Source organism: Cupressus sempervirens, chromosome 2, assembly GCF_028749045.1.
Source record: "Cupressus sempervirens isolate cs-2001-9-10 chromosome 2, ASM2874904v1, whole genome shotgun sequence".
In the NCBI taxonomy this organism is placed as follows: domain Eukaryota; kingdom Viridiplantae; phylum Streptophyta; class Pinopsida; order Cupressales; family Cupressaceae; genus Cupressus; species Cupressus sempervirens.
Genome location: NC_143119.1, coordinates 1,308,467 through 1,322,934, shown reverse-complemented (window position 1 = coordinate 1,322,934; position 14,468 = coordinate 1,308,467). Strand labels below are relative to the sequence as shown.

General features: G+C 38.4%; 1 protein-coding gene across 4 annotated transcripts in view; it reads right to left on the bottom strand.

Moving 5' to 3' along the window:
• The window catches only part of LOC149570778 (uncharacterized), a 153,447-nt gene that overhangs the window by 101,375 nt on the left and 37,604 nt on the right, over positions 1-14,468 (bottom strand). The gene's annotated exons all lie outside the window — the stretch shown is intronic.

Below are 14,468 nucleotides of genomic sequence, written 5' to 3'. Positions count from 1 at the left end.
TATTCTACTTATGCTTCTAGGTGAGATTGTGTGTGAGCTTATCAGCATCAATGTTTCAAATCATACTCAGTGATCCATCATCAGGATGAGAGAGCTAAGAAAAGACATGATGATGGATCATTGAGTATGATCCGAAATGTTGATGCTGCTAAACTCACACGCAATCGCACCCAGAAGCATAAATAGAATATCATGGATTGTGGAAATCTGTTACAATTAACTTCTATGATCATTGCTTTTGTCCTCCACCTAGTTGGTTCAATACTGAGCTCCATTGGATAATCATCGGCTGTATACTTTCACTAATAGCTATACAGATTCCAGGCTTCTCTTTTAGACTTTTCACAATCTGGTCTTTATATAATCTTTATAAGTATATCAAAATATATTTTATTTTCTCCTTACTAAAAGGTCTGCTCTATCTTTATTATGAGTCTCTGTCAAACATTGATGTTTTATTGTTGTTTTCCATGAAAATGAGTTTACACAAAGGACCAAGTTATACTTATCACTGTATTTATTTATTCCAATAAATAAACTGAGTTGAATGCCACAATTGAAAATACTGTTTCAGACTTAAATCAAGATGGCTGTCATCACTTTACTCAGTTGTGTCTATTAGGATATATGAATTGTTTAGATTCACAAACTCCTTTGACATCAATGACAATATTTCCATCAAGGTGTGTTTTCCAAAGGCAGCAACCCCTTTATTTATAATGAGCATAAGCAAAGAAGAGACATGTCCCTTCATTGGACATGTCTATTTGTTTATTAAGTAATTAATATAGTAATAAATTTGATTTTATATATATATATATATATATATATATATATATATATTTCCGTGAATCATTATCATATCAATTTCTCTCTCATAATAATGCTTATATATATAAGCTCTCATGGGGTTGTTTTTAAGTTTGGCTTGGACATTGGAAAAGCTTATAGAAGAAAATTTGCAAATACACAGTAATCATAAATTGCAGCAATACAAATATCGAACCATAGATATGGCAGAGTTAAAATAAAAATTATCAAATACAAAAAATCTATAAGAAAGGACATAATCGATCATCTTCCAAGGAGCAGTTGGTCAATCCTCATCGGCATCATCTCAACATGACATTTATACTCTGTCAGTTAAAATAAGAAGAAACTAAACAACTTAGACTTCATCCTTCGATAAAGACCACTAGAGGAATGAATAGATGTTCTGATGACATATCATATGCAGGTAGTTGGTTCAGAAGTTGACGTCATATAGAACACTGAGCCAAAGAAAAACATAATCTGGTGTTGCAGATCACTCACTCTAACCCATACAGCAGAGACATTAGATGGCAGGCATTAAGGAAGTATTCAGTTTGGCACTAAGGGAGGATTCAGTTTGTAGACTTATTGATTGCAAGGAGATAAGGACCTTTCTACACTTTTATTCATCTTCAGAGTTACAATTGAGTGCTGCACATTTAGTTAATTACCAGTTGCAAGCACATCGAGGAGGAGGACAACAACAGTTATTCAGTTTAGAAATAATAAATAAATTATCCTGTGAGAGAACCATACATCCATAGAACATTTGAGTGTAAGGATATATATATATATATATATATATATACACACACACACTAATGTCTGTGGTGGGGATATAATTCATTGCTTATTTGGGGAAATCTGAAGTGTTCACATGGCTTGGTGATCTTAAAAAAAAGGAGCAAATATTACTGCAATGCATGTTGCACTGCTCTTGTATCAGCACCATAAGATCAGTGAATCACCAACGAAATATCAAAGGCACAATGAGATCAACAATAGATGTCTTCTAGTTGGGCCAATGTCAATGATCTGAGCTCAGGAGGCAATGTATATATATTTAACAATTAAAGTCACTTAAGAACTATATCACAATAAATGTTTTAAGGATTATTATTCCTTGTATAATAATTTGATAAGAGGACCAATGTTGTAGGATATCTATTATTCATACAATGATAAACATCATTCCATACTATGTTGAAGCAAATAATAGAGTTGAATAAGTCCTTGGCAATTTAATCATAGGAATTCTATCCAAGAATTGAGAAATTGTGTAAGGGCCATTACATCCTCCAACCAGCTGTTGTGCTAAATAGCACGATAATGAGTATTATTAGATGATCATCAACCACCAATGTGAGTGCTTCAACCCAATGATACAAACATGAGATACTGCAAATATCGATATGCTCCACGGTGTTTCCTTCATATATCTCATATTTTCTCAAAATGTGATGAATAAATGATGCCATAAAACCAAGATATGGAGACAAACATTGTAAACCATATTGAGAAATCTGCCCATAAATTGTCCCACTTACATTCTCAGGGTTGGCAGCTGTACTAACTGGAGAGTCGTTGTCTATCGTAACTAAATCAATCCTTTTCTTGAAGAGCTCAGATCTGGGAACTTAGACAACTTGGTGTCTATCTAAAGAGACCAAGGTAAATATGGACTGAGATCATTGTGGCCCACATCATGCTTTGCTGCCCCGGGCGATGCATATGCCATTTCTTCCATCATATATCTGATTTGAGCTTTCAAGTGGCTAACCAGATGATGGTCTCATCAACTCCATGATCCATCTGATGAGCATGATATTCTCATCATGCATAATACTACATAATTGATAAATATTATATTAAAGGAAATGATTTTATTGATCTTGAATCATTGCATATATATATATATATATATATATATATATATATATATATATATATTTATTGGAAACATCTTACAAAGATAGCATTCAACACTATATTGTTATATCAATATCAAGTTATAAGTACCTGGTTGAAGGAGACTCTTGCAAATTAGAAGAATTAGTCCTTAAACCCCCACTGAATCAGATAGGGGACAATTATCTTTCCCTAATAATGGCAAACACAAACTTGTTGAAGAGTAAATTTGTATAAGTTTAAGTGAATATATTATGAGGAATTCTTTGTGGACCAACCAAGAAGGAATTATGACAAATTCTACGAGAGAGATATATACAAATATGTGAAGGAGCACATGCGCAATTATGAGAAGGACAATGCAAATTTGAAAGGAACATTCACAACATTTCATTTCCATAGCAATGGCAATGTAAAAAATTGATATTTGAAAATAGATTCTTCAACAATATAAGTGGGAATTTTACATTGTGGGGGGAATAATAATCAATATTTCATTCCCATTGGTTGAAAGATGCTGATATAGAGATTTGATGCTTATGGATCTTCATTGGTGCAACTTGTATCAAGGATGTTGATGTATAGATAAGTAATTATTATCGTTATGTATTACATTTATCTACTCATTATAGTCCTTCTCTTATTTGTATCTCTATAAGTACTATAAAGAGTCATTTGCCTTGATCTTTTCCTTTTTTCTCTAAGGTTGATCTTGTACGAAAAGAAGGTTGGTGATTTACACATGCTACCAGCAACTGTGCAGAACTCAATCTTATGACAATAGTTAAAAAGAAGTTTTGATCTAGAATTGATTAGTCATCTGATGATCATGCTGGATAAAGTGAGGCTCCCATAGAGAATATCTTTAATTATTGAGATTATGGATATCCTTCCATTATCAAGAGGGAGTCTAATACTTTCTTGAAGGAAATGTTGGATGAGGAGCTCAGAAAATTGATATTTAGAGGGAGTCTAAAAATACGTGTATGACTACATGACTTTGATGGGCCTACTCCTATGTACATCATGAGGAAGTGACAACTTACCACTAGAAAGTCAGAAGATTGATATCAAATTCAGGAGTTTGACAATTTATCATATACATCCTTGGACGAAGAGAGCTTCTAAGGGTGTAATTAGAGGATCTAACTTCCCAAGCTCTTTGTTCAAAGGGATAATCTCAAGGTACAATTCCTTGTTAATGAGTTATTCTCTATGAAACAGAAGTTCGAGGTGAAATTCTTGGTAATGCATTCATCTCTATGAGAGACAAGTTTTGAAGAGTGCACAATTATACTGAGAGGGAGGGGTGAATTAGTATAATAAGAACTTTCAGTTAATTTAAATCTTTTATCCAAACAATTGCCACAATAAATGAATTATACAATTATGCACATGAGCACAATAACACAAAGATTTACGTGGATACCCAATGCGGGAGAAAACCATGGCAAATAATTGTTTACTATATAATCTTAGTTCTTTGACAATATATTGTAGGCTTCGACCTCTAGAGGCTCCAACCCCTAAGCTTATGAGCACCAACTCACTAAAGCTCCAACTCCTACACTTCACATGCTCTGACCTACTAGAAGCACCAACCCCCACTACTTGTCTTCATGAGCACCAACCCACTACACACAAACTCCTGTTCTTCCACCTTGGAGATGTTGCTTACTCAAATGTTGATGGACCTTATTTTTAACTTTCAATCTGAATGCCTTTCCTTTCTCAATCTGTTATTTATTGTAGTTTTGAATCACTTTCTTTTCACATTAAAAAATTCTGCTACATATTATACATCTTTCTCTTCAAGCACACACTCCTTTATTTAAGTGCCTCTATATCTTGCTTACCTTTTCAATTCCATCATAAATAATTCTTATTATGTATATTTCATTTTTACCCCCTTTTTGCTACTTATCTCTGTCTCCTTATTCACTTTACTTCAGATGTTCTTTTACTCCAACCACGGACTTCACATACTTCTCTGACTATTCTTCCATATATTTCATTTTGAATCCACTCATTGCTCTACAATCTGCTCATTACTTTCTTCACATACATATTATTTTTCTGTCCTCCCTTATGTACAGTCTGATCTGCACTTTTCTTATTGCCAGCTCCAACAATCTGCTCTTTCACATATGTTTTTTCATTCCAACTCTGCACACCGCTAACTATCACTACAAAACAATGAATTGTAACCTCTTATTATTATTATATATTTCATATGCCCTTTCAGTTTAGGTAAGCAACCTTTCAACAAAAACAATCTCTCAAATAATTATCCTTTATTAATGCAAACTGAATCTTTTTGATGAGGCATCCTTTTAAACAAATCATATTATCCAACACTTGGGTTTGTTCCTTAATCACATCTTTTTAGTAAGACAAGTTAATCTTTGTGTTAATGTTTTTAGTCAGTATTTTATTATCATCTTCGCTTAAGTATGTGTTGCGATTAATATATTTGATGTGTCTTCTGCAGATCTCTATTTATATGGTTATCATCATATCGATGCTCCTTATAAATATCAATTTCTTTGGATGTTTTCATATTATCGCTGCTTATAAATTCCATTGTAAAGTTAATTGCCGAATAGTGCTGTCGCCATATAAAACAAGCCTCTCTACTATATTTTGTCTTGTTCAATACTCAAAGATGTGCAAATCTTGTTTGTCGATAATCTAATCTCCATCATATAATTGTATTTAAAACAACTCCTAAAAAAATTCTGCCATAGATATTCCATGATATTTTAAATATTTTATAATTGCTGCATGCCCAGATTATTGCCGTAGTATGTGTAGATTTTTGCTTTCGATATCTGATTTGTTTACTAGTATTGCCAGCAATATTATAGCTTTATACACTGTCTATTATTTAAATATCTCTTTCTTTGATAATTATGTTCCCTCAACTCAATTCACACGGTGATGAAATCAATTTTTTTTCAATCAACTTGAATCTATCTTATGTCATTCTTATTGCATTGTGTTGTCAATACATATAATCGTACTACAGGAATGTTGCCACTGGTTCCTATCTATGTGCGATAAAGTCTGTTGTTTAATCACTAGATGCATATACGAGATTACCTTGTGACGTGAGACCATCACTTTGCCATGTAAGCCATCAATAATATAACATTCTTCTTTAATATGGATTTTTTTAAGCAAACCCATATTACTCCTTCGACAAACGTCATCATATCACTACCATGTTTGAATGCATTTCATGAAATCGTATTTCCATATAACATAATTCAAAGCTGCTCCGGATATTTTATTTGGTATTATTTGTGACATGTGTGATCAGGATATGATTGCCCTTCATAATTTCCTTTCACTTTTTATTCCATCGCTGCCATATATGCTTACATATATTCATGTAGAGATCGCTACTTTGTATTTTTCTTTTCAACTTCCGACATCACATCTAAATGTCCCCATCACTGCAAAGGTAAGATATCATTGTGTAATGTCCCATTTTTCTAGGACATTAAAAACTGATAGGCCAATCCAATATATGACCTTTGAGGACTTAATACAGAATTATTAAGCCAATTTAATTAAAGTAGAGTGTGTCTGCCGACTAAATGGTTCCGGCGGTGTTTCTGTAGCCGACGGAATGACTGTCGTCGGTGTCCGGCAGTGTTTCTGTAGCCGACGGGTTGATGTCCGGCGATGTTTCTGTATTTTGTAGCCGACGTCATCGGTAAACAGTTTGTAGCGGATAGAATATTTGTGGCCGACGGACTCCTTTCGGAAGGTTCGGCGGTAGTATTTATATCCCGTCTGGGATTATTGTAAAGCATCATTCATCTACTATTGCGAATATAATTCTGCTATTTTGTTTCATTGTCTGTATGCGTTGATTTCTTTTACCTGTACGGTAAACATTTGGCACTGTTGCCTTATGAATCTAGAAGGTGGGAGGAATGAAGATTAATGCCAAATTAGCTTAACAAGGATCAGAATAAGGCGAAGGGAAAAGATGGAATCCGTACTACGCAAGAGAATTTAATTCTGGCACAGCAAGCCGAACGCCGACGGAGATTTCAAAAGATTGCCGACGGACACTGGAGCGCGGAAGAATTGTTGGAGGAGACTCAGCAGCGGGTGGAATTGGTGGAAGAAGCACGAGAGGAGTTCTTGAACTTGTGTTCGCCAAGGGAGGAAAACTCTGACGGAAGAGCATCAACTTGCACGGCTCGCAATGCCGACAAAGCACAAGCGTGGAGTGATCTCTTCGTCCAGGATAGACTTCCGCGGGAAACAATTTCAAAGGATCCTTCTTCTTCACCAAGGTTCGCAGCTGTCGACACCTTCGGTGCGGAAGTGCAAACCGCCGGTGTGGGAGTTTAGACTGCCGGTGTAGGAGCGCCGACTGTGGGAGTGCCGATTGTCGGTGTAGGAGTGCAGACCTCCGGTGTAACAGTGCAGATCTCCAGTGTTGTGATGGCAGGACCCAAACAGAAGCTGCCGAAATTTGAAGGCGATGGTACAGCCAACCCCATCCGACATTGTAAGACATGAGAGATGATCTGGCGGGTAAATGGAATCACACATGTCGACAAATGGGTCAGGCAATTTCCTGCAACCATACGAGGTGTCGTGATTGATTGGTTTTCGAATATGGATCCGCAGAAGCTGGATACCTGGGATAAGATTAAAAAGGAGTTCTTGGCGAAATTTAAACTCTTGCGGGATGATAATGAAATCGTAGCGAAAATTTTCAAGACCAAGCAGGGGGAGCACAAAACTGTCCGTGTCTATGCCAGGAGATTAAAAGACTTAATAAACAAAATGGAAAGCAAGTCGGCGGACGGATTGCAGAAAAGGTTGTTTGTGGACGGCCTACGCTCACAGTTGCGGAGGAAAATGAAAATTGTACCACCGTCATCATATGTGGACACGTATAACAGAGCACTGGACCTTGAAAGTGAGCAAAAGACAAAGAAGAAGAAAACTAGCTCCTCTAATTCTGATGACGACGAGCCTGCCGGAAATGATAGTAGCAACGACGAAGGCAGCAGCAAGAAGGTTCGTGCCCTACAGAAGGATATGGTTCGCATGATGAAGGAATTTAAAAACATGTAGAAGGAGCCAAAAGGCAGTGAACTGTGGTGCTCGGAGTGTAAGACAGACGGGCATACTAAAGGATCATGTCCAAAGAACCAATTCTGTGACATTTGTCAGATCATGGGCCATTCAACAAAGGAGTGCTCCTTTAACATGAAGACAAGAGGATCTCCGCAGGTGTTTCTCACAGGAGGCTTCCCCGTCGGGTAGTAGCGGAAACACGAATACCGCCGGTGCTACATCAGGAGGATACAGGAATAATACCAGAGGGCAAAATAATAACAATAATAATGGGAGCCGAAGTCGAACTCAGTATGATGCAAACGGACGGCCGATTGTTCAATGCCGAGCGTGTAATTTGTGGGGTCATTTTGCGCGGGATTGTACAACGGCAAACACACCGAAATTATTATGCAGATGGTGCAGACCCGACGATCACGAAGATTCCAAGTGTCCAAAGTCTGGAGTAAACTTAATCACTATCGGCACGGATGTAGAGGAGGTTCTGGCAATTACACGGAGGCAAGCAGAGGAAAAGAGGAAATTGGGGGAAGCACAGGCGGGAATTGCAAAGGCATCATCGGCGGGGACATCTCAGTTGAAGGACATCACCGGCACCTTGGCAAGGAACTTTGCAGAACAAAAAATTGTACGACAGATCTTACAAACGGAGATACTAGTCAAGATAAGTGACCTCCTTCTCACAATGCCCCAGTTACGGCCGGCCATTCTGAATCATACACCGTTTTCGAAAGCACCGGAGGACACAGGAAGGGATAGTAGGGAAGTGATGACAACAGACCCAATGCTGCTGGCACTCACATCCGGACGGCATCCGACGGTCGTCAAGATGGGGATTTTGGGAAATGTTTTGACAAAGACAATTGTTGACGGATAATTCGGCGTGAATGTCTTACCGGAGGATACTTGGAAGAAGTTGGGAAAGCCGACATTGTGGCCACCTGCATTTCAGTTGCTCACGGCAGACCAACATGGAATCAAACCGTTGGGAATCTTGAAAGCGCAACTGGTAACAATTGCTATGCAACCATTTTTATTGGATTTTGTGGTCATTCCATTAAAAAGAAAAGGATATGATGCTATTCTGGGATAGGATTGGTTGGTCCGAGCAAAAGTAAAACATGATTGGAAACGAAATACCCTATCAATGGAGCACGGAAGCAAAAGATTCACAATTGACCTACACACACAAATGGTTGGCGAGGAGGCAGCATAGTCAGATTCTGACAGTGAAGGTGAGAGTGATGACGAAGGAAAGAGGAGAATAGAACCGGATGAAGGAGTGTTGAGACTTGACGGAGGATCGAATGACAACGACCCGGACTCGGTGAATGGCCTTTACCACTGGTAGATAGAAGACTACGAACTCTTTCCAAGTTGTAATATGCTAAGGGTCAACGAAGGTGAGAAAAAGGAGGAAAACGAATGTCCGGAGGAATGCAGGGAAGCGGAAGAAGGAAAAGCTGCCATGGTTGAAGCTGAGGGGAAGAACATACAGTCTGAACACAAAAAAACGAAAGATCCCACTGTTCGAGACATGGTGAATAGACCGCGCGAAAAGAAAAGGTTACACCGCAGCATAAAATTAGTGGAAGGGCACCGACAACAAGGAAATAATCCAGTTGCGCGACGACCGTAGGCACAGTGGGCGATGGAGGTGGCACAGAACAGACGTAAGACGTACGACGGTCGGAATAAAATCAAAGTGGAAAAGTTTAAGGCCAGATGGCTTGGACCATATCAGATCCAGGAGGTCAGCGACAATCGAGTGGTAAAGTTGGGAACTTTGGACGGACAGAAGGTACCTCCGGCAGTCAACGAAACCAAATTCAAAATATATGGTGCCAGGAAGACTCCGTCGCTGTCACAGGATGGCCAGCTGACTCCGTCGTCGTTGCAAAATGGCGACACCTGGAGGCAAAATGGAGGTACCTCTGTTATTTGATTTCTTTTTAAAAACCAGAAGAAAAAAAAGAAAAAAATTGAAAAAAGAAGAGAGTAGGCCCCACGGACAGAAAGGCCCACGGACTGAAAAGTCTCGCGGGCAACTGCCTGTCTACGGGCAAGGAAAGTCCCGCAGACAACTGCCTGTCCACGGGCACAGAGGCGGAGGTCCCTGCGGACAGTTTGTCCGCGGGATGTTATAAGCCCTGCGAACATAAGATTTTTTTTTTAAAAAGCATTCTCGCCAAAGAAAGCCCCGCAGGCATAAAACTTGTTTTCCTCTGCCGGTAACAAGGGAAGGTCCGCGGGCAGTCTTCGCTAATAAAAAGGAAGGCCGCAGGTTTAAAATATAAAAAATAAAAACTCCTCCGCCAGTCAGAGTGTCTATGTCGGTCGATCTCCTCTGCCAAAAATTAGCCACGGGCATAAAACTTCTAAGTTCCTCCGCCAGAAAGGCCGTGGGTAAAAAACATTCCCACCAGACTCCATTCCCTCCTCCAGCCAGACTTTCGCGGGGAAACAGAGACATAAAGAAGAGTGCTTGTTCTGCCAGAAGGAGAAGAATTTCTGTGTGCAGAGGGAATGGTGGTGGATTGTAGAGGAAGAAGTACAAATTTAAAAAAAAAAAAAAACGACAGAATCAAGTTGTTCAGAATGAGTGACAGATGATGCCAAAGGGAAGGGGACGCATCCGTGGTTGCCAGAAAGAGTGCAGAATCGGCAGATAATAACAAAAATGGTGTGTTCCGTGCATTTCTGTGTGGGTTGCGAAGTGTTAATTTGGTCTTGGCAGCGAGTGGCACTGCCCCTCGACCCCGCCCTGTACTGCAACAGGGAGCACACCCGGGGCGCTGCCCCAGGACCCTGCAGGGGCGCTGCCCCTCAACCCCGCCGGGGGCGTTGCCCCCTAGACCCCCAATCGTTGCAGATATCAGTCGTGGGAGTCTGACCAGTTGAGAAGAGTTGAAGTTGCTACAGGCATGGACTTTCTGTGTACCAAAGGCAGTGGGAGCAGGTGTTGGCTATGAGGCTGTCTTGGTGGATGCGTAGAGAGCTCGAGAGGAGCTGATCATCCAGTTGGAGGCAGCGCAGCGACACTTGGCTCAAGGTACCGAGGAATTGAAAACAGAGAAAGCAGCACATGTGGCTATCAAGGTTAGCTTGAGGAGACAGTATTGTGTTAGCAGAGGCTCCAGATGTAACGGGATGAATGTGGAAGTGATGTGACAGAAGCAGATTTTTCTTGTTGTAGTCACTCTAATAATATATTTTGTTTGTTAATTTGTCTCAGATATTTTGTCAGTCGTCAAGAGACGACTTTTCTTTTTGGGGGGGATGGTGTCAGCCGACTGAATGGTTCCGATGGTGTTTCTGTAGCCAACAGAATGATTGTCGTCGGTGTCCGGCGATGTTTTTGTAGCCGACGGGTTGATGTCCAGCGGTGTTTCTGTATTCTGTAGCCAACGTCGTCGGTAAATAGTTTGTAGCGGATAGAATATTTGTGGCCGACGGACTCCTTCGGGAAGGTTCGGCGGTAGTATTTATATCCCGTCTGGGATTATTGTAAAGCATCATTCATCTACTATTGCGTATATAATTCTGCTATTTTGTTTCATTGTCTGTATGCTTTGATTTCTTTTACCTGTACGGTAAACAGAGTGAATAAGAGATGAGTTAGCATGAGGGACAGGGACAAGAATATAGAAGCTGAAGAGTCTTAGGTTGGGTCTTCAAAAGGAGGAGAAGCTCATTCTTTATGCTTGGATATTTACTTGGTTTTTTATCTTATCATTGATCTCTCTAGGAGAGTCAATTGGAAGTTTTGGCCTCAGCCCGCTTGGAGAACGAAACCCCACAAATCGGAAGATGGTGGACGAAAACCCATTGTGGTGGAGGCATCATTTCAAGTGTCCCACTTGTGCTTACATTGTATTTTTGGTCTAGTATTCCAATCTGATTGTAATATTGTATTTAAAATTGGATTGTGGTGATAATAATAGTTATTGTATTGATGTTGTATAATGCAATAACATTGGAGGTATTTTAATGAGCATTTATCAATTTATTTGCTGGTTTATATTACTGGTTGGGTTTGCATGAGTTATCTATTGGTGCTGAAATCTGTTTGTGAGAAAAATTGGTAGAATATTCATTTGAGATATTTCAATTGTGTTCTCCAATATGGCATTGCTCCTTCTTGTTAACTCATATTGAATATCATCTTTCATGTTATCTTCTTTGTGTAATAGTTGTCCTTCTGTTTCTCATTATTTCTTTGCCTTGCCTTTTCCTTATTAGCATTCTGGATACAATCGCTGCCTGTATATAATGTTTCTTGCCTCGGTTCAACTTTTTCTTTCATTCATGATAATTTTGTACTTTTAATACTTCAAGTTGCTTCTTTACAAATCACACATGATCACTATTTTAACTGTGTGCTATCTAAATAAAGTCTAAATCTTCAATTTAAACTTCAATAGCTTTTATTGTAACTAGTCCAAGGAATTGTATTGTAGACTTCATCTATCTATATGTTATTAATACATTTCTTTTAGTGTCTTCAACTATTTCATCTTGATTTCCTTCTAGACTTCAACCATGATATTTTGCTTCATACCTTTGGCATCGACATTACCAATGCTTATAATTTTGTTCATTCTCATGACATCCTTTGACATCAATGACAATACTTTCATCAAGTTTAAGGTGACAGACCTTGTTCCACCCTCTAGGACAAGCCATGATGGATCCACCCTCTAACTTGGTTCATGGTGGATATCATAAGAGTTGGTGTTTTTCATATGTGGATTATGTCATGAAAGGTGACAATCTTTCGTTGATGTATTTGTGAGGTCGCTATTGTAAGGTGACAATCTTAACAATGTTGTGACCTGTTGTCATGACTGACTACATTAAGTTGTTGTCTTGGAGTATCGGATATCATGATAAGGAATGTATCATGATAGACTACATTAAGTTGTTGTCTTGGAGTGTCAGAGAGGGCTAGATCATAACAATTTGATTACTTGTTATCTGATAGACTTTATTTAGTTGCTATGTCAGAGTGTGCCAAAAATCAGATAACTCATATCCATCTAGGATATAACATTTTCTTTTGGTAGACATCATGATCATGATGTCAATGCACATACCAAGAGAATATAAGTATGATTGATATTTCTTGTTGAATCATACTTCGGATGATATCGAAAGATAACATCTAAGTTGATGGACATCTATTGATATCCTTATATATGTAATTCCAAGAATATCATATTGAGATGATATCTCTCTATATGCTTGAGGGCATAATGTCTTCTATAACAATCCTCCCTAACTAAGAGGGAGTGCTAATGTTGTAGCTTTAGTCGGATTGAATAGACCTAGAGATAATCCTTATATATGGTTGCTGGTTAATCGTCAATCATCAATTAGACAAACTTCTATATATATATACTTATATATATAATGTATATATATAATTATATTTATATATTATTATTGATATTGTCTAAATGGTTATTAACTTATAAATTACCATAGAGACATGTTTCTTCATGAGACATGTCTCCTCTACTCATATTTATATGCATTCCAAGCTGCACTTGGAATACACATAAAAATGAGTGTTATTACATTTGTAGAAAACGATCTTTAATGTTAACACTTACAAGTGCACATGCCGATGTGGGTACAAGAATTCGGGTCCGCGGCTACGTGGAAAAAAAATTGGTACCCTTGAAATTTAGTAACTTATTTCATAAACCCTTTATCGCTGATTCGATTCACCGATTCACAAAAAATAGTTTGGCTTGAATCAAACTGTTGAATGGCATGAATCGCTGCAATTCTTGTTACTATGCTATATACTCCATCATTGATTAAGATAGATGTTAAATGCCAAACGATAGTTTACAAATATACTATCGGTCATTCATCTACAGGATTTCAAGTACTATTTAGAGTTTTGTATTAGCGCATCTTTGTTGATGATTTCTGCTCTTGAATAAATTTTACATGTTTTGTATAGAATAGCTACATCATTGGGGTACTTCTCTCTCTTGTATTTGCCCCTTATCTACCTGATAATATGCAATTGATTGCTCCTTTCCCTGGTCCCTCTTGGGCCGAGTTGCAAGGGTTTTTTATACATATATCTCTTCTATTTCCTGACATCCTTTAGTATTGGCATTCCTCATGCTACATGCTCCAGCGCAGTCGGAACTAATTCATGATCTTTTTGCAATCTTGTTGTTTATGTCAAGATTGGTGCACAGTCTAGTCCAAAAACATTCCATAATTATTTGCAACTATTGCACTTCATTTCCCTTGTCAGAGGGCTACTACTTCTTGGATTCTATGTTTATATCTATTTGTTTGGGGCATTTATAGTTTAGTATCAATCATTTACTCTGGCCTTGGCACGTATTGCATCCCAATGCACCTCCCTATGTGCTTCGGCAAGCATCCACTTCCACATCAGCTTCCAGATGCATTTGCATCCACCTCCAGTCCCTAACCAAGCACACCCAGTAACTTAGATGCTTACAGCTTTCCACATAACTAGTGTTCTACCTGAATTTGCCATTTTAATTCAGATCACATCCTTTTGATTGTTTTATTTTAAAAGCAATTGAGTATTTAGTTGTGTAAACATGATTACTTTTTATCGCTCCAATTGTTGGGGTTCGATT